Genomic DNA, 26,369 nt, shown 5'->3' on the forward strand with positions numbered 1-26,369 from the left:
GCAAATGCAGCACGGGGACACACAGCACTCAAGCATCTTGGTGACAAGACAGAGTCTGATTCTGGGAACAACCTGGGTCTGTGGGTCTGAAGGAACAGAGACCTGGAGAAAGCCTGGGTGCGTGCAAGGACAGGAACCTGTCACAGACTCTCAAAGGATGGATATCAGCACGTACAGCTATGTGGACACCACTGCATGGCACCTGAGGCACAGGACCTCTGATTCCACAGAGGACGGGCACGTGAGGTGACATAGGTACAGGATCACCATCCTTGAATCCATCACAGAATCATACAGGTTGGAAAAGAGCTCTAAGATCACCATGTCCAACCATCAACCCACCCACCACCCCCACACACCACGTCCCTCAATGCCACATCTCCACGGCTCCTGAACACCTCCAGGGATGGTGACTGCCTGGGCAGCCTCTGCCAGTGCCTCACCACTCTTTCTGAGAAGAAATGTTTCCTAATATCCAACCTCAACCTCCCCTGGTGCGACTTGAGCCCATCACCTCTCATCCTATTACTGTTACGTGGCAGAAGAAGCTGACCCCCCCCTCACCACAACCTCCTTTCTGGGGGTTGTAGAGAGCGATAAGGTCTCCCCTGAGCCTCCTCTTCTCCAGGCTGAACAATCGCAGTTCTCTCAGCCGCTCCCCATAAGAATGTTGCTCCAGACCCCTCAGCAGCAGCACCTGAGGTGACACAGCAGCAGCTGCGGCTCCGAGACGGAGCGGCACCCGAGGCGACCCAAGCACCGCGGACGTGCCGGTCCGGGACACCCCTGGATGAAGGAACACCGGCGGAACTCCGCGGACCCTCAGCGGAGCCCTCTCCTCCCGTTACCTGCCGCTCCTCCCGCCGCTCCCTCCGCACCCTCGGTCTCCGTGGCCGCAGCGCAGCTCCTCGGCCCGCTCACTCCCGCGCCCCCATCCCGCCCCGGCTCCCGCCCGCCGCCCTCCCCGCCCGCTTTGCCCCGCGGCCGTTGCTGACAACGCCGGGCGGCTTCGGCCGTCGCCGCGGCAACGCGGGGTGAGGCGGGAGAGCGAGCGGTGCCGTGAGGGGAGCGGCGGGAGCCGCGCGGGACAGAGCCGGGGCAGAGCGAGCTACGGATTATGAGCGATGTTTTTAAAATGTCAGATTAAAATAAAAGTGTATGCGGAATTTCAAGGAAGTCCGTGATGGAGTTTGCTCTCTCAGACTTAAGCGCAGCCTTTGACTCTGTGTTATACAGAATTCTCCGGGGGAAGCTGCAGCCCGTCGCTGGGATCCGTGAGCTCATCGTCAGGATGGCTGTGCCCACAGAGCGGGGGGGAATAGACTTAAATCCAGCTGGCCACCGGTCATTAATGGTGCTCCCCAGGTGCCCGTGCCTGTCCTGCTCAGTATCCTTACTGCGGACATGGATGAGGGCACTGAGTGCACCTCAGTAAGTTTGCAGATGACACCAAGTTGGCTGGAAGTGTTGATCTGCCTGGTGTAGCGAGGCCCTAAGAGGGATCTGGGCAGGCTGGAGAGCTGGGCCAACAGGATGAGGTTCAACAAGATGGAGTGCCAGGTCCTGCACTTCGATCATAACAACCACAGGCAATGCTACAGGCTTGGGGCAGAGCAGCTAGACATTGCACCTGTGTGGAGGAAATGGATATGGGGGTGTTGGTCAATGCTCGGCTGAACATGAGCCAGCAGTGTGCCCAGCTGGCCAAGAAGGCTATTGACATCTTGGCTTGAATCAGAAATAGTGCTGCCAGCAGGAGCAGGAAGGTGATCGTCCCTCTGTACTCAGCACTGGTGGGGCTGCACTTTGACTCCTGTGTTCTGTTTTGGACCCCTCACTACAAGAAAGACATTGAGGCTCTGGAATGAGTCTGTAAAGGGCAGTGAAGCAGTGAAAGGTCTAGAGCACAAGTCTTACGGGGATCAGCTGAAGGAACTGGGATTGTTCAGCCTGGAGAAGAGGAGGCTCAGGGGAGATCTTATCGCTCTCTACAACCCCCAGAAAGGAGGTTGGGGTGAGGTGGGGGTTGGCCTCTTCTGCCACGTAACAGTGATAGAATGAGAGGTGATGGGCTCAAGTCGCACCAGGGGAGCTTGAGGTTGGATATTAGGAAACATTTCTTCTTAGAAAGAGTGGTGAGGCACTGGCAGAGGCTGCCCAGGCAGTCACCATCCCTGGAGGTGTTCAGGAGCTGTGGAGATGTGGCACTGAGGGATGTGGTGTGTGGGGGTGGTGGGTGGGTTGATGGTTGGACATGGTGATCTTAGTGCTCTTTTCCAACCTCTAAGATTCTATAATTTCTAATACTGCTAGGTACAGCTGCTGCAGTGTTTCATGACTGCCTTGCAGCAGCTGTGACCCAAGCTGCATTGTGGCTGCATTGTGCTGGAGCTTTCCTTGGGGGCAGGCAGCCAGACCCACAGGGAAGGGAGGAGGATGCTGAAGAATTTGCTGCACTCCTAGCCCTGAAAACATTTTCTTCATGACACCCATTTGTCCTAATTACTGCCGTAGGAAGAATGTGAAGAAATGATCCTGAAACATTTAGTTATTGGTGCCTGAAATATTTCATTTATAATTTCTTGCATGGAAATGTTATTGTAAAGGTTTTTTTTTGTTTAGTTCTGTTTTTTAATGAAGCCCCACCACCTGCTCTCTTCCCTCCCTCTGCTCTCTTCCCCTCCCCCGCCCCCCTCCGAATTTTATAATTATTTACTTACTTAAAATACATAAACTTAGGATTTTAAATATGTTGTAGAAATAATTTGCAGTGTAACTGTCAGCAAATTTCCCGTTGTTCATTTGAGCAACTGAAGTTAACTTTTCAGCCCTATTCCCACTGGGCTCATTTTAATTTCCTACCTGTCTCATACCTTCTCAGTGGTAATCAGTTATTCAGAAATTTAACTTCCCTCTATCATGCCCAAATAAAATGTGAAAAAAACCTCAACATGCACACAGAAAAATAATTTTAAAATGACATATCAGTGCTTTAAAAGCTTTTCTGAAGGACAGTTCCCACTGCATTTAATCAGAGTTGTGTTTCTAACTCCTGGATGCTCCCTTGAATATATCATTTGCTATATTAAAAAAAATCTCCTACAATATTTTTGACATTTTCAATTTGCTTTTGCTCATGAACATTATCTTTTGACTAGAGCTTGTTAATGAGAACAAAAATTTTCACTTGTTGACTTGAAAAAGGTAATTAGTGGTATTCAAAGCAGATGGAGAGGAAGCATAATAAGTGCAAAATAATTAAAGATTTTGTAAAGGATATTTATACATACATTAAATTATGGTAGCCAGTAAAATAATAAAGAAAAAGAAACTACTTTAAAGCCTGCAAATTAATGGAAAGATACAAGCACAATTCTGCAGGAAAAAAAGAGGAGTTATTTCAGGTCAGGGACAAAACTGGTATGACCAAACGTCAAACAAGACAAGGCACAGCACTGAAATTAAAACAAACAAAAAAGGAAAATTAGCAAGGCAGATACTCACAATCAGAATAACCAGGCAACAAGAGACGATTGGATTTTGTGTTGAGGGACATGGTTTAGTGAGAACTATTGCTGATAGGTGGATGGTTGGACTGGATGATCTTGTAGGTCTTTTCCAACCTTGGTGATTCTATGATTCTGTTATTCTGAGAGTATAGGCAAATCCAAATATTGGCCAGGGGGTACAGTGATGTATAGCTTCAATAGGAAACCCCTTGCTCAGGCTGGTCCTGGGATTCATGAAGCAAAATGAGATTAACAGCTCTAGTAGAAGAACTGGAAGAAGCTGTATGAAGAGAGTTGTTCATTTTTCAATATCTGCAACTCCAAATTGCCAGATTCTTCTCTTTTTTTTGTAGCATTGCATCACGTTAATGATGGGTAGGCATCCTGTCTGTCCACCTAACAGCATATGCCACAGCTGTTCCTGTTTTGGAGGGAACCATTGAAAGTGAGTCTCTTCAAACAGGATGTGTTTTGCCACTGTTGCGGGCAATACATGAATTGCAGAGCTTTCTTCAACAATGTTTGAGAAGCATGTAGTTATTTTAAGACACAATGCTGAAAGGCAGGCAAACTAAATTCCATTGCAATTCTACTCCACCAATAAATTGTATTAAGAGCTTTTGAAGAAGTCCTAAGTAAATTGAAATGCTTTTAGTCTTAGTAATTATGCTGAGAATTTAGAACACAGAATCATACAATCACAGAGCAATGGAGGCTGAAAGGGACCTCAAAGGATCATCTGGTCCAACCATTGCTGGAAAAGGGCACCTGGATAAGATTATACAGCACCAGTCCAGTCATGTCTTGAAGATTTCTGTCACATCCCTGGAGAATTTTTTTCAACAGTTAGTCATTCTCACTATAAGAAATTTCTTTCTTTAATTAAGACTTATTGCCCCTTGTTCTATCCATGTGACTCCTTGTGAAAAGAGAGCCTCCATCCTTTTGTAGCCACTTTGAACATACTGGAATGAGGTCCTCCCTGGCCCTCCAGCAGGGCAAAAAGACTTGACTCCTTCAGTTTGTCAATGATGTTTCTGAAATGTGGGGACCAGAACTGGATGTAATACTCCAGGTGCAGCCCAACAAGTGCTGAGTGGGACATTTTTAATAATAAATTAAATCAGTAACATACATAACAATAATTATGTAACATATAGCATATAACATAACATATTTCCAGAGCAGAATAAAAAAAGAAGTGGAATTTAAGTGATAAAATGACAGATGGTCACCTTTCCTTGATAGCTGTCACTTGAATTCTTTAAGACACTTTTGTTGTATAATATATAACAATAGGTAAAGGGCAAATGCTTTGTGTATTTAACTCCAGATATAGATTTTATTTTATTTTATTTTACTTATTTATATATATTGATACTGTCTCTTGCAATCTCAGATGACAAACCTGTGTTAGAGAAAAACCCTTTTGTTGCAAGAGACAGAGTCTAGCTCTTGTAAGAAACACACATGTGAAATTGCTTTCTTTGGTGTAGGAGTCACATTGTTTTATTAACACTTACGTGATGGATTCACAGCAGCTCTAAAACAGTTTAATAATTATATTCTGTGTGTTCGTTTGGATGTTTATGAACATATCAACTAAATTTAGGGGAGCTCTTTTAGAAGGTACAGATGGAAAGGAAAAGGAGTAGCTCAGCATAAGCCATTTGTCAACAAAAAAAGACAGCAGACAATAAAACCTATGGCAAAATTCCTAAGTTATAAAGGTGGCAAAGGGCCCAGAGCATCTTCCATATGAAGAAAGGCTGAGTAACCTGGGTTTGTCCAACTTGGGGAAAAGAAGACCGAGAAGGGATCTGATAAATGTTTATAAATACCTGAAGGAAGGTGGGAGGCAAATGGATGAGGCCAGGCTCTTCTCGGTGGTGTGTAGCGATAGGACAAGAAGTAATGGCCTAAAACTTGATCATAGGGAGTTCTGTACAAGCATGCAGAAGAACTTTTTTTATGGTATGCATGATGAAGCACTGGAACAGGTTGCCTGGAGAGGTTATGGAGTCTCCTTCTATGGAGATATTCAAGACCCATCTGGATGCCTGCCTATGTGACCAATTGTAGGGAACCTGCTTTAGCAGGGGGTTGGACTCGATAATCTGTTGAGGTCCCTTCCAATCCCTGCAATTCTGTGATTCTGTGATATAAGCACTGAGATAAGAACAATATTTTAGAAACAACTTTTGAAAGAGAGAGGTTTTTTTTGTGTGTGTGTTTGTGTGTGGGTTTTTTTGTTTGTTTGTTTGTTTTTTAAATTAGACAAGCATAAAATCAGCCTAAGGATTCTGAAGGTACCTACCTAATGTACTGGCAGGAGGTGATAAATCCTGACATAATGCATTGATAGGAGCAGAGTCCTACTTCTAAATGATTTGCTTCAAGTTTAAGCTGAAAAGTGCTGTTCTTAAGCAGTTTATAAGATCACAGAAGGGATGAAGGGAAAGAATTTGGATTTAGTTGGATTTGCCAGGTAAACTGATTGGTAACACAGGTTGCGGTCTGGGAGTTCTAAAAGTGGAGAACTGTCAGCATTTATCCAATAGCAGGTAAAGGCAAGAAAAGTGAAAGTTAGGGGTAGTGCTCTGAGAAAATGAAAAATAGGCTTACTGGTGGTATTTGGCCTCCTGTTGTGACAGTTATAGTTTAATTTTTTGTGTCTCATTCTTTAATGATAAAAAATAATGCTAGATAAATATATGTACAGAAGAAGAATTTTTTTAAAGCTTTCTGCTCGTGTGTTTTCCTAGAAACTCATGGTAATGTTTAGCATTACTGTAATAAATTTTAGTATGCCATCATCTTATAGTTGTTGCTACTGCAGCATCAAAATAATCTTGATGTTTTAGCAGCATGAGAATATTTTATAATGAGAACATTACTCCATAGGCATGAATATTTATTGGTTGCTTTTTTGTACTTATACAAATGAAAAGAAATTGTGCCTTGTCTGTGATCTCTGACAATTGAAAAAAGAGCGAAGTCTCTTAAACTTCATATGGAACATTTCATCTGTTGCTGAATATTGTGCCACTCTTGCTTCAGTGTTCTGCTGAAGTGAGAATTTATGAGGAACTTCTTAGTTAAAATAGGTTTCAGAAAAATATCGCCTGTCTTAGGCACAAATTTTGCTTTGTACTGTCTGAAGGGATTACGGGAAACAAATTGCACATTTTGTTTCATCTTAAATTCAAATTATTTTAAATCCCTACAATTTTAGTTTTCAGTGGCACAAAATGTGATAAAGATTGTAGAAGTAACTTTTGGTAGCATTTGCGTTTGACAACTGAAGGGCGGATAATTGGAACTGTTGTAATTTTGCACTGATTTTGGAGCAAGTGTAGAATTTTGTCTCAAGCACATGAAGCAAATATTCTGTTGAAATAACTTGCAGAGAAATAATTAACGATGCTGACATTTAAGATGTCATCCCAGGGTTTAAGAGTTAGGAACTGAGGAGATGACATAGGAGCTCACACTACTCACTTGCCTAAGAATGTACTCATAAAGTGCAATGCTAGATTGGTTACATTAAAATGGTATTTTCATGTTATGCTTGGATGATCGTGTACTCTAATCAGTTTTATTTCTTTTACCTTTGGCTTCAGCCTATAGTTTTCTAATGATATCAATTCATCTATTTTTAAAGTCAGTAGTGAGGTACAGTTGTAGCGCAATTAAAATACATCGTTATGTTGCTTTCTATAGAATTTCATTATAAGGTCTGAGTGATTTAAATTGTCTGTCAAAGTTAAGGCCTCAGTTGGCTTGACTGCAAAGGAGTCTTTGATCAGCCAGATGAGGGAGTCAGAGGCAGGCAGATATAATAGCTGTGTCATACTCTTGCTGTCTCTAGAAACAGAAAGCTGCTTTTTAACAACTCAGGATATAAACTCAGCCTTCTGATCTTGAGAGTCATTATTATATTTAGAGCACAAATTAAAAAAAAAAAAAAAACAGCTTTTGCTTCCCTTCTTTGTCTTCTGCAGGCTGCTGATTGTTTACATACTCAGTGCTTAGTCTGGGCTGAGCCAATATGCTATCTACTCATATATCAAATTCTTCATTAATTCTTAATGCTTAACTGTTAACTGTTAACATTGATGAAGCTTCAGTTAAGAGGAGAGACCCTCACAGGGCTGACTGCATTCAGATAGAAGAGCAACAGCTGCAGTGGAAACTTTGCTTCAGCTGGCTGGAAAAAGACTAACACTTTCCAATAGAATTTGAGCTAACAGAAATAAGCTGCATTTTCTAGAGGCTGAAAATAAGGTCTTGAGTAGGCTCACACTACTTAGCAGAAGAAGCAAATGTCTTCTAAGGTGGAGCCTTAATCCCTGAGCCCTTCCATGTTGGACACCACCACTTCATTGAGGCCGTGTTATCACTGTATCTCACATGTCACTGAATAGTATGCTGTAAGCATCGTGCTGTTATCCAAAAGAGTTACTGGTAAGACATAAATCATGCTTCATTTATGCTTTTACTTAGAGTAGATGATCAAAGTAGAGGGGAATCATGTACAAGATCCATGGAGATTGACATATGCATGTGTGCAGAGATACATACAGACTGAATCTTACACCTGGGTGACATAGGGTTGTTGGAGAGGCATGACTCCTGAAGGATCTGATCTCCCAACTAAGCAAGTGCAACAAAACAAATCCTGTCACTCACTCTGGCCTCTGCACTTCGATAGCCTTAGGACTGCTCAGCCAATTTACTGCTGGGATGTCAGTAGGAGCTCTCCTTGAGGCAATTGCTTTCGCTGACCTCCCTGCCTGAACTTGGATGAGCCTTCTTGGGCCAGAGGCTGTGTTTTTCCTGATGGATACATTCAAACCTAACTTGATCTGCCCTTCATTCATTCCAACTCAACCTTGGCCAGGTCTCAAAACAAAGAAACAAAGACACAAGCAGCACAGGCAGTGTATACAGGGAATGGATTTCTGATGCTACTGATATCAAAGGCTGACTTTAACTTGACATTGGCATATTTTATGCTTTCCCCTTGAATAACTAGTTAGGATTTGAACCAGTTTTTCAATAGCATGAAGAACACCTGGTGTAGAAAGGGTAGATACCAGTATCTGTGGGAAGGGAGCTGGCAAACTGGGAGAACAGCAGCTTGCTGTGCAGTAAATAGGATTCAGATTCTGTCAATAACGACCAAAATTATCTTGATATATCTGGGGCTCTTTGGGCTGCAAATTGCTACCTATACAAAGAAAGAAAAGGAACATTCAAAAGACAAAATATTTCCACAGTATGATATTTATGCTTTCATCCAATTTTATGATGTAATTGTTAGGTAACTGTTGAGTGCTCAGTGCATACTGGTGCACTGCCTTTCATGGCCCCTGGCTGCTGAGCAAGGGAGGGTTACAGATCAGCTGAAATAATAAACAAAAAAGGTAAGTCCATCTTCCTTTCAAACATTTGCAACAGGTAGGGAGGAAATCTAAATGTTGAATGCTCTTTTTGTTTTCTGAGCTTCCTTAGCTACTCTCACAGAATTCCACTAAAACTAGACAGTGCTGTGAACATAGGTCTGGAGGGATTTTGCTTCATAAAGAACTCATTTGTTTTCTAAGTAGCTAGATGCTGTTTATCTTGCTCCACATCTGCTCTGAACAGAACAACAGCTAGATAATCAATATTTCACAAATATTTTACATGTTGTTAGGAACATTAATCATGGACATATTGGAGAGAGTCGAACAAGATGATCAAGGGACTGGAGCACCTCTTCCATGAGAAAGGCCAATAGAGATGGGACTGTTTGATTTGGAGAAGAAGAGGCTCAAAGGGATCTCATTAATGTCCATAAATACCTGAAGAGAGAGTGCAGAGAGAATGGAGGCAGGCTCTTGTCAGTGGTGCTTAGCACCAGGATTAGAGGCAGTGGGCACAAACTGGAACACAGGAGGTTCCCTCTGAACACCAGGAAGAACTTCTGTGCTGTGCAGATGATGGAGCACTGGCACTGGTTGCCCAGAGGCTCCTTGGAGATCTTCCTTGGAGATCAGTTGGGCCACATGGACCCAGAAGTGTCCTCCCCCCTCAACCATTCTCTTCCATCTCAGGAAAGTTCCATTGGTGCCACTTTTAAAATCCAACTGGAGAAAAAATATTGCCTTTAAATGTTGTACAATCATACCCCATAAGAACAGGGTTTTGCATAGGATAACAGTGCCCAAAATGTCCTTGTTTACTCTCTTGTGCTGTTTTTATACTCCTAACTAACATCTGATTGCTGTAATCTCTGATTGAGTGAATATACTTCTCCTTATGAATAGCCTGTAGATGTCCTAGAGATCCTCTGGGACAGAAGCAGCTGCATATATATTAAGGTGATATTAGTATTTTCCATCTTATCAGAGAAAGTCCACAGCTGGGGAGATATTAAACCAATATTTTCAGCTTTCCACATTCCCAGTAGTTTAAATTGAAAAAACAAATATAAAATTGCTGTCTAAAAATAGCTCTCCTACCTCAATTCATTGTATTATAAAGAACCTATTGTGTTCCTTAACGTCTCTCAAGACCATGATGATCTTGAGAGGCAATTTCTAAAGATTTTTATATCCAGACTAGACTTTATTGACTGAAACAGTGGCACTCTCCTGAAGATTTTCTTCAACAGCAGAACTTGCTGCTGCACTTATTTTTTGGTTCTTCTCTTCTTCTTGGTGTCACTTTTCCCACTCAACAAATTCAAAGAATCACAAAATCATAGAATTGTAGGGATTGGAAGAGACCTCTGGAGATCATCAGCCTGCTGAAGCAGGTTCCTTGCATAAGTTCCTCTTCCTACACAATGTATAGACTGGTAAGAACAGCCACACCTACGCTGCAGCAGTTTTTTTCTGAAGGATTTTTACAGTGAAGGTACACCAAAACCATTCACTTACAGGAACAGAACTCTTCAGTAGGGTTACCTATCAGCTAAAGCATCAGAGAAAGCTTGACAGCAGTCATTCTTTAAGACACTGGGTCTTCTCACATGTGCTTACTGCCAAAGAAGAAAGAAGCTACAAAGACCAACTCTACCCAGCCGGAACCATTAGCATATAGAAAAGGAAGGTGGTTCTCTGAACTTGTGGGTTCTGAATTCAATTCTGAACTTTGTCATGGCTTCATAAGCCTTTCAGCAAATCTTTTGGATTAATTTTCAGATAAGGAAAATTGGTTATAACATTAATTTTATTCCTGTTTCTTAATATGACCTTTATCTTTGTCTACTGTAGCAATGACCATTTCCTATATATTGTACATGAAATATTTAGGAAACATAATCCTGGCTCAGTTACAAAGCCCTCCTATTATATCCAAGAATGCTTTTGTCCAGAATTTAATAACACAGTGGCCATGGCATTAATTATTCATATGCATTCTTCATTCACAAGTTGTTCTTCTTACTTACTTCAGCAAAAGTAGTTTAATGAAATTTCGTCTTGCCTGATAGCAAAAGATAAATGTTCTAAGCTAAACTAACATTTCTGTTAATATGCTGCAATAAAAAGGCACTTCACGTTATCATCCTATTTTCCAGGGAACTGCAACATTTTTCATTGATCATTTTACAAAATGACTGATAGAGGTATATTGGAATCTGACAGATTGCATTCACCTTATCAGAATCAATGGAATACTGGAAATTTTTGTATGACCTTTAAGCATCGTCACATTCAGACTTTGGGATTTGAATGTGCTTTTCCATTTCTTTATTTAAGTAGCAGCTCATTTAAGCTAGGTCTTACCTGCTGTTTAGCAGCTGGTTTTGACTATTTAGGATTAAGTTGTTTTGATGGTCTTTGTTATAGAGCGTAAAGGGTTTTTCCCACAGAGATTTCTGCTGGAAAAATTCAAAGAGGCTATTGATGTGCTGAGAAAGATTTTTTTGTGTTTCCTTTGCATTTTTTCAAACCTTGGAAAAAATATCTGTGTTCTTTTGAGGTGCTGAATTCTATATCAGTCCACAGAGAACAGCCATATTTGCAAATGTACAGAATACTACCCAAAATACTCATGACTTTGCTCTCCTTTCCTTAAGCTTTGCAAAGTGAATGTTACTTTTTATTTTTATTTCATTATTATTTTTTAAGAGCACTCCCATGCCACGTGGCTATTCATCTCTTACTGCCACATGGAGCCAAGTCTGAGAGCATTTCTGCTTCTGCTTCCTGCCTCTTCTCAAGGTTGTTTTTCACATTTATAAATCTTGTCACGTGTTCCTTTGCAAATGGAGATATATTCTATCACTTCTAGAATGTACTCAGGCTTTAAATTCTCCACCCATCTCACAGTGTGAAAAGCCAGTTACAGTCGTTGGCGTATTTGGTATGTGCATGGTATAGCATGCATAGTTAGTGTAATGCAGGAGTTCATTCAACTGTAATGAAAAAAGAAGTGTAGAAGAGTCACTAATCAATTGATAATGAATCCTTTCCTTATTAAGGAGGCTGCTGTTACAACTTCATATTTGTTATCTTTCATTTTCCCCATATAGACCTGACCTATGACCTTCTGCAAAGATCACCTGTTGCTCTAAGGATTCTTACCAGGCCTTATCACCTAATATACTCCAATAATCTCTTGCAAAGGAACACAGGAAAAAATAATTCCATAAGGAGCTATTTAGTTTGCACAAGGCCAAGCACAGGCTTTTCAACTGTTTTATGATCATTCGGAGCAAAACATGTAATCATTTCTACTTTCAGCCAAGTCAGGTTCAATGGCATTATTTTTACTTAATTAATTATCTTTTCTATGTTCTGTGTGCCAAGTTGAATTCTAGACATTTCAACAGGTTACCATCTAGCAGCCAGTTCATTGTATTGTTTTGTAGTAATTTCTAATTTTTACATTCTTGATGTGTAGCAAATCTGAAGCCATGTAAGCTGATTTAGCCCACATTTAAAGGAAACTTTTGATAAGAGATTTCTCATCTCAAATAAAAAGTTATCAAACATTTAGAACAGACAAAGGAGGAAAAGAAGAGGTAACAATAAATATAACAGATATTATTAACAGATAAATGCTGTTATCTTTTTGAATCTGGAGTTAAAGAAGAAGAATAAAATCAAATCATGTTCAATTCTTAATTTTTGTCAACTTTATAAAATATATTTTGCATGTAGCACATGAAGATAAATGTATGTGATATGTATGTGTGCTTAAGGTACCTTCCTATACTTTTAAAACTACAGTTAACACAAATTCACGTCATGTTAACATGTCATTTCAGTACCCAACAGTAATCAAGTTCCTCAAGTCTGATTAAAAAAATACTGCTTTTCTTATTCTAGGTCCAATGAAGCTGATCAAGGTCTCAAAACAATACAAGCCTACATTAGAGTTGTCTTTTGTAAGATTTTATAATTTTTTCTCCTTTAAAAGTCCATTAGATGAGATGACCATTTCTAGACCTATTTCTCTTCCTAACATATATAATCAAAATAGGGTTGATTAATTTTGCCTTTGAAGTCTCTATTTCTGTCATTAATTGTACAGGGGTGTTTGGATGCCTAGTCCACACGTAAAACTACGTGTATTGCATGTGTCTAAAGTTAAGTGAAGTGAATCCGAAACTCAGGAGACACCATTTACATCAATGTGATAGCAACAACTACTACACACGGAGTTTAAAAGTATGATTCTCTAACTTCATTTGTCATTTTTCTCTATAAAAATGCTGCTGCAAATTAAACGATACAGGGGAGCTTGTCAAAACAAGTCTCAGGAAGTAAGAAATGTGATTTTATAGAAGTTTTTTTTTTTCTTTCTGGATTTGCTGCATATTTTTTATACTTCTTTTTGATGCAGTTTTGGATATAAGAAAACAGGCAGCCACAACCACTTATCCCAGCCTGAAAAAAAACCTTGCCATATTTCTAAGAGTAACATAGTCTAGAATTCACTCGATCCAACGGTGGAGACCTATAACTTCTCTGAGGACCCTGAAGACAGATAATTACTGACATTTTATTTTTACACCTGCCCTTTTGAAATCTAAAACTTTATACCAGGCTGTTTAAAAATAGAGCAGACATGAAGGAGAAAGTTCCCCTGCTTAGAAAATTTTTAGGCATCATACTTAACTATAGCTCTGATTAAGAAGATAGCATTGCAATTAGGGTTGCTTGAATTTCTCAAGAAAATTTTTACATTCTATCATTTCCATACATTTTCTGATTATTTTCATCGGGTTGTTTTTTTCAGAAAAGTTCACATTTTCATGTTTGCCTGATCCTTTCTGAAAGCATTGGCACTTCCACGTTCAGTGCTTCACAAACTCCATGCTGGTTGCTTTGGATGGTATGGACCATATAAGATGTCAGTGTTTCCAGAGTAAGATTTTTCCTCAGAGAACAGTGACTTAGGAGTGGAACAATTAGTTACATCTGTTGAAATTTCATGTTCATACTAAGGCATACATTCTCTTTATGTGAAAAGGACCTTTTTTATCCTTTGTGCTTCACTTTGAAGCTGAAGGTTTTATTCTTATTGTGAAGTTTTGGAATACTTTTAATTAAAAGGAAAAGTATGGAAAAAAAATCCATTAGAGTTCTGCAGTTCATTGCTCTGTATATGCCTTCACTTGCAAATTCTCAATAGATATTGCTGGTAGGGTTACTGTGTCACTCCCTTTCTGTTGTATTATTGGCAGATCTTCTGCCAAGGATGCAGTCATAGCAATAATCAGTGACTTCAATAATTATCTAATTATCTGAGGGTTTTTTTCAAGAACTCATGTGTGATTATTTTTCTACCATCTTGAACAATCATTATATTCTACTATATTATGGATTAGTTTTACATTTTGCACAATGTTAATGTGAAAAAGTATTTCTCAGATTATTAGTCCTCTTTGATTCTCTTGCTTATTAAAATATAAAGAGCTCTGTGTTACTTTTGAAGCTCTATAGCTACCAGCAATATAAGGGTATATGCCATCAACTGATTTCTTCTGTCATCTGAGTGTGATCCTCTTCCACTGATTCTTTTCCTGCTAGTTTTCTATGTGCTAGCAGATATCTTGGTTATCTTATGGTGTCTATTATGGTACTGGAAATCTGTGTTTAGGCACCCAAGGTCTTTTTTCTTTCTGTTTGTCCTCAGCAAACAGAACCAACTCCTTTTTTCTGTTTGAGGTTGGATAGAAAGATCACATCTGCCTTCTGATTTATGATCTCTGCAGCTACATGGTTTATCCTGATGTTCCAGTTTGGGGCTGAGAGTGCTCTGATACCCTTAAACATCATTCACTAGCCTGCCACTACTTTTGCACTTCCTTTTCCACCCAGAAGGACTGAATAAATTTTATTACACTCTTTTCTTGAGGCAAATTCTAAGAGAAAACTGTTTATCCTCTGTACAGTAAGTTATGAATTGTCTTAGATGTGTAATATTTTATAGGGATGTTTTTCTGCAATTTATTTTCACCTAGACAGCCTGTGATTAACTTCCACAAACTTTATTTCCATTATTTCTGTCTTCTTTATCCTTCTTCTCCTGTCCCCTCCGTGCTATAATTATTTGCATAGGAGTCACACAGAATCTAAGCTCTCACTTGTTGGACAAGATACTTTAAATCAGGAAACAGAGAAAACAGAACCAGAAGGCACAGAAATTCTTCCTATTTCAAAATTCAGACTTTTTTCACTTTGCTTATCTAAGACAAACATCATAGGAGGCTGAAATATCAAAAATGTGTACCTTTTTAGCAGATTTCTCAACCTGGCAATCTTCATTTGGCTTTTAACCCCAGTTATCTTTCACTTCAATAACAACATTTTTTTAAGCTTTTGTTCTTAAGGCTTTCTTAACTGAGAAAACAGGACATTTAAGAGACAGCAAAATTTGCATTGACTTTGATTTAATGGTCTGTTATCTTTTCTCACTGTAGTCTGCTCTGAATGTGACTCAAGATGACTGATGCTCATAACTCTATAGATTTTGGTTTCCAGCACTACGGAGTGTTTCTGTAGAAACACTGTCCTTTCGTTTCAGCCCTTTGTGGTTCTAAGTTTTCTGTAAGACCAAATAGTTATTTTATTTAATGAAAACAAGGTATCAAACATGATTTATTGTGTCTTAATTCACAAACGCAATCACTTTTGGAGAAATTAGTTGATTTTTCTTTGCTGTTTTGTCATAGAATCACAGAACTATTCAGGATGGAAAGGACCTCTTGAGATCACTGCAGCCCAAACCTCTTGCTCAAGCTGGGCCAATGAGAGCATCTTGCCCGTGACCATTTCCAGCTGGGTTTGGGATATCTTCACAAATGACAAGCTCCATCACTTCTCTGGACAGTGTTCCAGTGTTCAACTGCCTTCACAGAAAGAAGTGTTTTCTCGTGTTCAGAAGAAATCATCATGGTTTTTCTTTTTCCATAGTTCTATTTTTCGTGTTTTTAATCTGTGCTCATTACCTCTTTTCCTATCAGTGGGCAATACTGTGAAAATTTTGTCTGCCTCATCTCCACTCCCTCCAACTGGGTGTTTATCCACATTGATGAGGTTCCCCTGAACCTTCTCATCCTCAGTCCCATCTCTCTCAGCGTCTCATGGTATAAGAGATGCTACAGTTCCTTAACCACCTTTGTGGCCCTACTCTGGATTTGCTCCATTAAGCCAGTGTATTTCTTGCACTGGGAAGCCCAGCAGTGGACTCAGTGCTCCAGGTGTGGCATTCCCAGTGCTGAGCAGACCCTTTCCATTCTGGAAGGGATGCTGATCTTTCTTGCAGCGATGGCACATTCCTGGCACATGGTCAGCAGTGATGTCCACCAAGAATCCCAAGTTCTTCATTATCAAACTACTTTCTAGTTAGTCAGTCATGTTCAATGGCTGCATTACAGAGCCTGGAATAAAAGCATACACATATAAAGAAGAGATAATCCAATGACTGCAAGCTAAACAGGAGGGATAGAAAAAGACATGAAAGAAACTGATTAGTATGATGTTTACACGAAGCCTGCTGATATAGGCTGATACTGATTTTAGCTCTTATTTTCATTGGCTTTTGATGACATTTCTACAAAGCCTCTCTGGTTATTTTCATTTTACTTGGGGAACATGGCAAAATTATAGGTGAATGTGTTTGAATATGGGGAAATGTTTCCTTATTTTAAGTCATTAGTCTGCTTAGTCTATATTGCCACCCAGCTGTGATCAGAGAAACTAAGAAAACACAGGGATTGAATATTTTCTTTTGTTTCTGTTCAAGAAACTTTATGGGGTGTTCTTTGTGTGCATTAGGAGAGAGTGTGAACAGAGAACAGTACAAAGGATGGGACTGGTAGCATTATTGCTTACAGTCTGAACTTGTGGAGAGAGAATTCCCTCAAAGGCTCAGAGAATCCTTCACTTCCATGACATTTTAATATGACAGCTGTCTTTTGCTGCCCACGATAGCTTCTTTCCCCTTAGAAACATCCAAGCTCAAGTCTACAACTTTAGTATGCATTCTTATATTACTTTCACTACGTTCTAGCAGCATCAATACATTCAAGTGCTTTGTACACTGCAACTTATAGTAAATCAAACTTTGCATCAGTACTGTGTTCAGCACTGAAATGGGACTGGAAGGAAAAGATCTATCTATCGAGCCATCCATCCACCTACCCACCTACGAAGAAATGCATATTAATTGCTATGCATATAAGAATACTGTACAATTTGCATCCAGTTTCCAGGTTTTTGAACACACAGGTTTGGTGGATAGTGAGAAAAAAATCATCATTTTCAATAGGTACAGAAAGTAAGGAATTGGTATTCCTAAGGTATTCCTTACTTTAGTAAAGAAAAAAAATACACCCATGTTTTAATTAATCTGGTCTGTTGCTGTTGTTTGGTTTTTAAATTGTTAGAGTTTTTGTTTTAAGAATAAATAAGAATTTGCTGTAGATTTTATCACAGCTGCAGAGTAGAAAATGTTCCTCAACAAGAGAGTATGTGATGTAGTACATAAATAAACATACCAACATTAAAGAATTGCATTTTCTACCTTGTTAGCTGTGTTGTTTTGTCATGTGTTAAAATATTTTCTCTTATAATTAACTTGAAAGATAATTATGTCCTTGTAGCATCAAATTCTGAGAACACAAACTCCAGTGTTTCCATCTCAGTCTCGTGCAGCTCCTCACAGATCAGCTGCTCTTTTCAATCAAGTGCTTTTTCTGTTCGCTCTTTCAGGCTCTCTTTAAAGTTTATCCACATGTTAAACTTGCTGTATGGCAAACTGATTTTCTTTTTCAAGTTAACCATGTACTGACTCTGAGATCAGTAGCTCTTGTGTTTGCAATGCCAGGATCTCCAGCACAGGAAAATGAGTCACACTGTTTCAGAATGTGTCGAATGCAATATAAAGAGTAATTCATCACAGAGCTGTGAAGTTTGAAAATGGATGCAAATGGTAACCACGTTCTGAGTTTCTCCAGAGGAGCACTGACTGAATTTCACCTGAAAAAATCACTTAAATGTTGTGGAAAATCTGTGCAGTTAGATTTCTAGGCTACACAACTTTCATTTCTCCTCAAATTTAACTTCTTAAAAACAGAATCTATGCTTAGAATTGAAACTAATCACCCTGTAGATTCTGGAGATCCCTCTACTCTGCACTGCTGAGACCTCTCCTGGAGTACTGCAGCCACATGTCAACCTGTTGGAGTGAGTCCAGAGGAGGGCCACAAAAATGCTCCAAAGGATGGAACACCTCCCATATGAGGACAGGCTGAGAGAGCTGGGGCTGTTCAGCCTGGAGATGAGAAGGTTGCAGGGAGACCTGAGAGCAGCCTTTCAGTATCTAAGGGTGAGCGTCAGGAATGAACGGGACAGACTCTTTACCAGGGCTTGTTGTGACAGGAAAAGGGGAAGTCATTTCAAACTAAAGGAGGGCAGATTTAGATTATATATAAGAATTTTTTTTTACTGTAAGGGTGGTGACACAGGTAGCCCAGAGAGGTGGTGGATGCTCCACCCCTGGAGACGCTCAAGGTCAGGCTGGATGGGGCTCTGAGCACCCGATGGGTGGGTGTCCCTGTTCATTGCAGGGGAGATGAACTTCATAGCCTTTAAAGGGCCCTTCCAGCCCAAATCTCTATTATTCTCTCATTCAATGTGAGCAATAGAGCACTGTGTCCTCAGTGGGCAGAATGTATCTCTTTCAAGGACTACTTTGAATCATTGAATCGCTCAGGCTGGAAAAGACCTTAAAGATCATGAAGTCCAACCACAACCTAACCATACTACCCTAGCTAACAACCCTTTGCTAAATCATGTCCCTGAGCACCACATCGAAACAGTTTTTAAACGCATCCAGGGATGGTGACTCAACCAGCTCCCTGGGGAGCCTATTCCAGTGCTTAACAACCCTTTCTGTAAATACAGTGGAGGTTAGAAAAATAGACAACATGGAACAGCTAATTCTTGTGAATTGAGAAGTATATCTAGGAGCGTTTCATAGCACTTTCTGGAAGTGTAACACTGACAAAGTTCCTTCAGCCTTACTTCTATTGGTGCCGCACAGCACTTTCACTAACACTGACAAATGAGTTGAATTGTTAGCACCAGAGACATCAGAAATAGAAATAGACTTGATGTGACTATCAAATCAATCGACAGCAAGGTTTAGGTACCCTTTGGGCAGGTAGAATATATTGGTACAACTGTGAAAAGGTCCTGGAGACCAGAGTGCATAGAGATGTTAAATGGCATTTAGACATTGGAGACTGTCACAGCACCTCAATATCAAAGATAAAGAAGTCACAAAGAGCTCAGAAATAAAACAACAAACACCGTTATGTACTTAAAGATGTACTTCCAAAAAATATATCACAGGGTTAACTCACTGCTCTTGGTTTGTTACATTTTCCTTAGCAAAAGAATAAGTGGATCTAGTTTAATAGCCATGCTTCTCAACAAAGCAAATTTAAGACACTTAAGTTCTTTTCTATCTTACCTTAACTATCTTCTATGGGTCTCTCAAAAGCAGTCCAGAGATGTGTAGGTGAGTACACACTGAAAGCCACTGACCTAATAATGTAACTTTATACAACTGCACTGCAATATTAATTAATGTCAACAAAGGCAAAGCAGAGGTGGACAAAGCCTACTGTGTTTACTAGGCGGACAAATGGCACCCAGTTGCCTTTGAGAAAAATGGGCTGTTCCCACTCCCTGTAGATCTGTTTCCACCTGCAATTATTTGACAGTCTTAATATATGTGAAGGAGCATAATTGTCCAGGCTGAGACAAGGAAGGCAACAGGACAGGACACGACCATCTGAATCTAAAGATGAGGGCCACTAAGACAATCAGAGAGCTGGAGCACCTCTCCTATGAAGAAAGGTTGAGGGAACTGGGCTTGTTTAGCTTGGAGAAGAGAAGGCTCCAGGGAGACCTCATTGTGGCCTTCCAGTATTTGAAGGGAGCGTATAAACAGGAGGGGGAATGGCTGGATAGTGATAGGACAAGGGGGAATGGTCTTAAACTGAGACAGGGGAGGTTTATGTTAGATAATAGGAGGAAGTTTTTCACACAGAGGGTGGTGACACACTGCAACAGGTTGCCCAAGGAGGCTGTGGATGCCCCATCCCTGGAGGCACTCAAGGCCAGGCTGGATGTGGCTCTGGGCAGCCTGGTCTGCTGGTTGGTGACCCTGCACATAGCAGGGGGTTGAAACTAGATTATCACTGTGGTCCTTTTCAACCCAGGCCATTCTGTGATTCTATGATATAGCTTACAATCTATATAAATCAGCAAAGATGGTAACAATGATGTCTCCTGTAGTGAAATGCTGTCCAAGAATTGATATACTCTCATTATTAGGGTAATTTGGAACTGCATTGTCAAAGCATTCAGAAATAGTCCCTAAGAATCTCTCCTGAGTGACAAAGGAAACTGACATAATGACAAATAGAAACATTAGGCTTCAATTTTTATGCTGCAGTGGATATAGATAATGTCTAACAACAGCAATTGAGGAACTTAATATAGTTTTCAAACTGTTCTGGAAACAAAGATACTGAAGTCAGCCAAATGTAAATTTAGCACAGATTGATTCACTAGGATTCACCTAAATAAAATTTTGAGTGATAGAGTTTCATTTCTATAAGCATATTTGAGAGCAAACCAGAAAACTGTTTAGAGAAAACCATTTTCTATTCTGTCATTCATAATACTTTGTATGTCTAGTCTGATGGTGTAACATCCCAGGCAGTAACTGAGCACATTAATAAAGGCATTCAGTGCAGTTTATCTTCACTGTGTACTCAACTGAGAGCCGAAGAAGCTAAACTGGCAAATCATTGTCTCTGAAAGGACACTTTGCCACAATGAGCTTTCTACCTGAATATTAATCTAACCAGTAAATAACCCATTGCTATTTTTCTAGGCATGTGCAGGTGCACAGCAGTTACATCATTTTGAAATCCGGTCTATTCCTTATTCTAACTAAAGAACCAGGTACCTCAATTAATGAAGTAATTACAGTATTGAAAGGCAAAATTAGGATGATGAAGTTTCGACATTATCTCTTCAAGTGGAGATCTATCCTATTATGATAATGCACAAATAATACTATTTCCACATGCAGATTAGAAAGCAAAATAGTGGCAGGTGACCTTTCCCTGTTCCCTTTGAGTCTGCCTTTCTCTAGTGAGGCATTTCACTTTCAGCTCCAGTGACAATTACAAAACACCAAATTTGTTTCTTATAACTGAGTCAAAGACAACAAAAATAGAAATACCCCACTTGATGCACCAACTTCTCATTTTACTACCATGAGTTTTGCAATGCAGTGGAATTATTTCAGTGCAATTCTGATATAAATGATCATGAAATCATAGAATGGTTTTGGTTGGAGGGGACCTTCAAGCCCACCCAGCCCCAACCCCTGCCATGGGCTGGTTGCCCCCACCAGCTCAGGCTGCCCAGGGCCCATCCAGCCTGGCCTTGAGCACCTCCAAGGATGGGGCATCACAGCTCTCTGGGAAGCTGTGCCAGGGCCTCACCGCCCTCTGAGTAAAGAATTTCCTCCTAAAATCTAACCTAAATCTCCTCTCCTTTAGTTTGAAGTCATTCCTCCCTTGTCCTATCACTATCAGATGTAAGAAGTTGGTATCCTGTGTATGAGCTCCCTTGAAGTTCTGGAAGGCTGTAATGAAGTCTCCCCAGAACCTTCTCTTTTCCAAGATAAACAAACCCAACCCTCAGCCTTTCTTTATAGGAAAGGCATTCCAATTTTCTGATTGTCCTAGTGGTCCTTCTCTGAACCTGCCCCAGCAAGCCCATGTCTTTACACTGAGATCCTACGGATGAAGGGATAGGTGTAACAAGAGCAGAGTGGTGTGGGACAGTCATCCTAACCCTAAGACATCCCTTGACTTGATTTTAGCAATCACAGGGACAGAACAAGTCAGTCTGTTTCACCTTCATGTAATATTTTACATAAAAACATGAAAACGTGTATTCTCTTTTCTTTCATTTAGCTTAAACGATCCTAATCTTTAAGCATCTCATAGCAGACTGTTAACATCAATGCTACTTCCCTTGTGAGTGCTTCTGCTAACTGAGCTCCTTCAGGGTTGCTGCCTTGAGTTCCAGTGCTTTTAGCCCAGCTTCTATCTCAGGATGGGGAAGAAAGGGTGGCCAATAACGTAAGAAAAATGGTCTCACACCAAGTCCTGCTTTCCATCCCAAAATCACAGTGCTTAACATAGCATAAACAGGAATATAATTACACAATCAGAATATTAACATACAACCGTATGTTATATAATAATATAATGAGAATATAATAAGACTCCAAGTGATATAAACATCACCTTTTTGTAACCTTAACGGTTGTTCACTGCTGCTAAATCCCAGTAGATCCACTAACTACGATCCAGGATGAAAATCCCTACAGATTTAATGGATCCTTCTGTCAGCTACTTGTTTTATTTTAGTTTTTGACCCATGACACACTCCTTTCTTCTAAACTCTAGGGATTAGAAACCTAACTTGGCTTCATAGGAAGGCTGGAATGACTTTGTTATTACTGTATTCAAGCATCTGGAACTATAAGAAAAACATTAAATATCACAAAATTTATGATCAAATGAATAAAATTGGTAACAAATTGTTTTCCTGAAGAATATTAATCTGACAGCCATTGATTTGTTAAATAAGTCTGTTTGTACATAATTGTTAGTAATCTACAGAAACATTTTAAACTCAACCAAAATTAGCTTTCTCTTACAGACAAAAATTTGTCTTTTCTATTTCATGCAGAGTATTGAAATAAGGCACATTTATCCACTTGCTTTCAGGCTGCTGTGTTTCAAGTTGAAATATCCTACATATAAAATGCAGTTTCATTCATCAAAAAAAATGTTTGTAAATATCACAGGGCAGTTTTATAGGTGTATGAGATCTAACCCAAACAAGGAAGATTCCAGTAGCCCTGCCTGCGGTGGGAAGGTTGGTGCTCCATGATCCTTGAGGTCTCTTCCAACCCAAGCCATTCTATGATTGCCATTGCTTTTTGTGCTATTTTCTATTTACTATTAATCTGTTTATTAAAAGCATGTTTAAATGTCTATTAAAATAAATGGCAGGCTTCAACAGGCTTTAGACTCATGCTTAAATAACTAAGAGCATCGATGAAGGATTTTCACTGGAAAGCATGAGGTTGGCATGGTATATTTGGTTTCTCACGTGGAAGAAGCAGTTGACTGAGAATTGCAGTTTGTCTATGACATTTTTACAGAAAAATGAAATTTGTGAATTACATCTTCTCCAAAACGGGTACATTTCTGCTACAAAGAATTGCCCCAAATCTGCCTTGACTTACAGTCTATGAAGTTGTAGAGAAATACTAAGATAGATTGTACTGTGCTTTTTTTCAAGGCAGTATTTTGTTGAGTAACTAAAGAGATTATTTATGAGTGCTCTCAAAGACTGGTTTCCATTCATTCATGCAATCTACACTTGCATGTTTTTTAGGAAACACGAGTAATTTGCTACCAATTTGGCAATGATTTTACATTTTTAATGCCTTCTAAGCTCTTAAGCACAATCTTAGAACATCATTAATTCTCATAACATATCGAGATGATAAAAAACCTGTAATCTAGGCGTTGTTGTCCTTTGTCACAGAACATTTTTCACAGAGGCAATAAAATAATTTCACAGATATTTCTTTTCAAAATGCAGAAATGCAGAAAAGGTTCTTTTGAAACCAGTGGAATTAGATATCTATAGGCCTTTTCTAAAGTATCTTAAGTGTCTTAACTGCTATTTTCACAACTAAAAAACACAAGTCTTGTAGTCAAAAACTTAGAAAAAGCTCCAGTCAACCTGGTGGCCTTCTGTGATGTCATCTGCAGAGGGATAGTTGAGAGGAGAGCAGTGGATGTTGTTACCTTGACTTTAGCAAGGTATCTGACACTGTTTCCCATACCATCCTTGAATCCTTGGCTAGTGATGAGGGCTGAGAACTGGATGAGTGGCAGAGCACAGAGATTTGTAATCATGGTGCAGAGTTTGGCTGGAAGCCTGTAGCTAGCGGTGTTCTCCAGGGGCTTGTACTGGTCTTGTCCAACATCTTTATCTGTGACCAAGATTCCTCTTTCTCAGTGTAGAGCTTGGTGTTCTATGAAAGAGTCTGAGAGCACTGAAAATAGAGGTCCAGCAAGTCATCTTACTGAGGACAGGCTGATATTTCTAAGAAACTGACTGTAGAAATAACAACTTAAGCGCATACTCTTTAATTAGACAGCAATTTTCTGAAGAAACAGTGAATTTAGTTGTCATGTTTAATCCTCTGTACTCATAGAGTTTAAGAGCTGAGAATTCTGAAGCCTCTGATGTTCAGTTCTCCTGGAGAGCTGCAGTTAAGCAGGAAAGCTGGCATGAAACCAGGCAATTATCCACCGTGAAAGTGATGTGAATGAAAGACTCCAGTACAAAATTTATCATTTACACCATTTTCGGCGTGTATGAGTAGAATATTCAGATAGTCTGCCTTTTAGATGCTTGTACAGATGTGTAAAATTATTAGGCACTGGAAATTCAGTTGCTCCAATTTAGTCCTGAAAGAGAAGAAAGACTATACAGAAATGCATTTCTGGTCCTGGTCATTTTGCTGTCCAAGGTGTTTTAGTTACATGATAATAAAGAAAATTATGTTCTGTGGGCCTCCAAGCATAGAGTGCAGTAATTCTGAAAGCTGAAATGAAACAGGACAAAAAAGAAGACTTGCCTGACAAAATTCTGTGGAGGTGCTTGGTACATTTCAAGCTACTTGAATTATTTGCATGGTGTTCAAATAGTGTGTAATTGAAATTATTTACTGTTCTGTGCAAGCACTGTGGAGGTGACCAGACATCAAGAAGAATTTCCTATTAATAAATGATAATACAATTAACTGGTAGATGGCAGCTGGGGCAAATTGTGGAAAACAGACAAGTTGTTTCATCTGTGCAAGTCATGATAATTCCTTATTCTTGAGAAAGGTTTTGGGATTGATCTCCTTTTACATAAAAAAAATTGGGCATCTAGTATAAGAAGGTCTTCTGCTGGTAGAGGGTTCTAAAAGCTCTTATGCATTTGAAATCTGCTTTTAAAATGTAAAGAACCAGAGTTGAACAAGATGATCTCCACAGGTCCCCTCCAACCCTGTCAATTCTGTGATGCTCTGACTTGCCCTTCATTGATCATAGGGTCACAAGAGACCCTACATATGTATGACATTGATAGGATTGGGAAAAAATTCAGCTTAACTTTAAGAAAGAGCACTGTAAGAACAGGATTGCAGACATTTTTTATTCATTGAATATATTATGAATATATTCCATTACTGGTTCTTAAACAAGCGTAGGTGTGTTTTCTCTGAGCTGTTGTATTGAGAATATGTAAAAGAGTTTTGGTAACGGGAGGATGTGGGGACAGCCCCTGTGAGCAGAGCTCAGCACTGCCTTATGTCAGATCAAGTGCTTCAAAGTTACCTTACAAAACAATAAAAAAAGACTTAGAGTACAAACAAGAAAATAACTTCTCACAGAATCACAGTGTATAATCAACAGATATACGGATGTTATAATTAAGTAATATACAAGAAAGTTAGGCTAAACAAGTAACATACTAAAGAAGAATGGATGGAAAGCTTATCCTTGTCCTGGGCTTGCTGAGGAGACTCCAAGAGCAGCAATCTCCAAAGGAGCTCCTTTCCCTCTGGCAGTCAGCTCTTAAATGGGGTCTAGGAGAGGTGGAGCCAGGCTTGCCTTTACCTGTGCTCCCAGGGCTGACTCATTGCTTGCCTCAGGTGGTCAATCAGAGGTTCAGGCAGTGATTCAGCAGTTTCCATACACACAGAATCACAGAAACACCAAGGTTGGAAAAGACCTACAAGATCATCCAGTCCAACCATCTACCTATCACCAATGGTTCTCACTAAACCATGTCCCCCAGCACAACATCCAAACGTTCCTTGAACACCTCCAGGGTCAGTGACTCCACCACCTCCCTGGGCAGCCCATTCCAGTGCCTGACCACTCTTTCAGAGAAGTAAAGAGTAGAAGCTTTTCTAAAGCTAGCTACTGTTCTTCGTTTCTCCAGTGCAGACAAATGTTTTGGATGATGTTAAGCTCTGCTCCAGTTCCCAAGGAAGCATACAGATATTGGCAAGTAACTGTTTCTAGATGAGACTGGTGGATGAACTGTCCATCAGAGGCTGCTGATATGATCAGGAAACAACGTGTGAAGTCTGTGACCCTGCCACTTTCCACCTGTCCTCAGAACTGCTGGTGCCATGTGTGTCAGTCCATGTGCTGTAATGAGCTGAAGCAAAGAC

The 26,369-nt window shown here is 39.9% G+C and overlaps 1 protein-coding gene and 1 pseudogene across 9 annotated transcripts in view; one reads left to right on the plus strand and one right to left on the minus strand.

Moving 5' to 3' along the window:
- DEUP1 (deuterosome assembly protein 1) overlaps positions 1-1,017 on the minus strand; it is a 65,379-nt gene extending 64,362 nt beyond the window's left edge. For 5 of the 9 annotated variants that reach the window (XM_031616103.2, XM_031616100.2, XM_031616099.2 and 2 more), the window contains exon 1: positions 849-1,017. The gene's annotated coding sequence lies outside the window, so the exon portion shown is untranslated. The remainder of the gene's footprint in view (positions 1-848) is intronic. The other 4 variants (XM_090134037.1, XM_090134038.1, XM_090134039.1 and 1 more) reach the window with 2 other exon arrangements.
- Positions 1,018-1,183: 166 nt separating this feature from the next.
- The window catches only part of LOC149920319 (uncharacterized), a 53,252-nt pseudogene continuing 28,066 nt past the window's right edge, over positions 1,184-26,369 (plus strand).

The sequence above is a fragment of the Phasianus colchicus genome, chromosome 1 (assembly GCF_987193195.1).
Source record: "Phasianus colchicus chromosome 1, bPhaCol1.hap1.1, whole genome shotgun sequence".
Lineage (NCBI taxonomy): Eukaryota > Metazoa > Chordata > Aves > Galliformes > Phasianidae > Phasianus > Phasianus colchicus.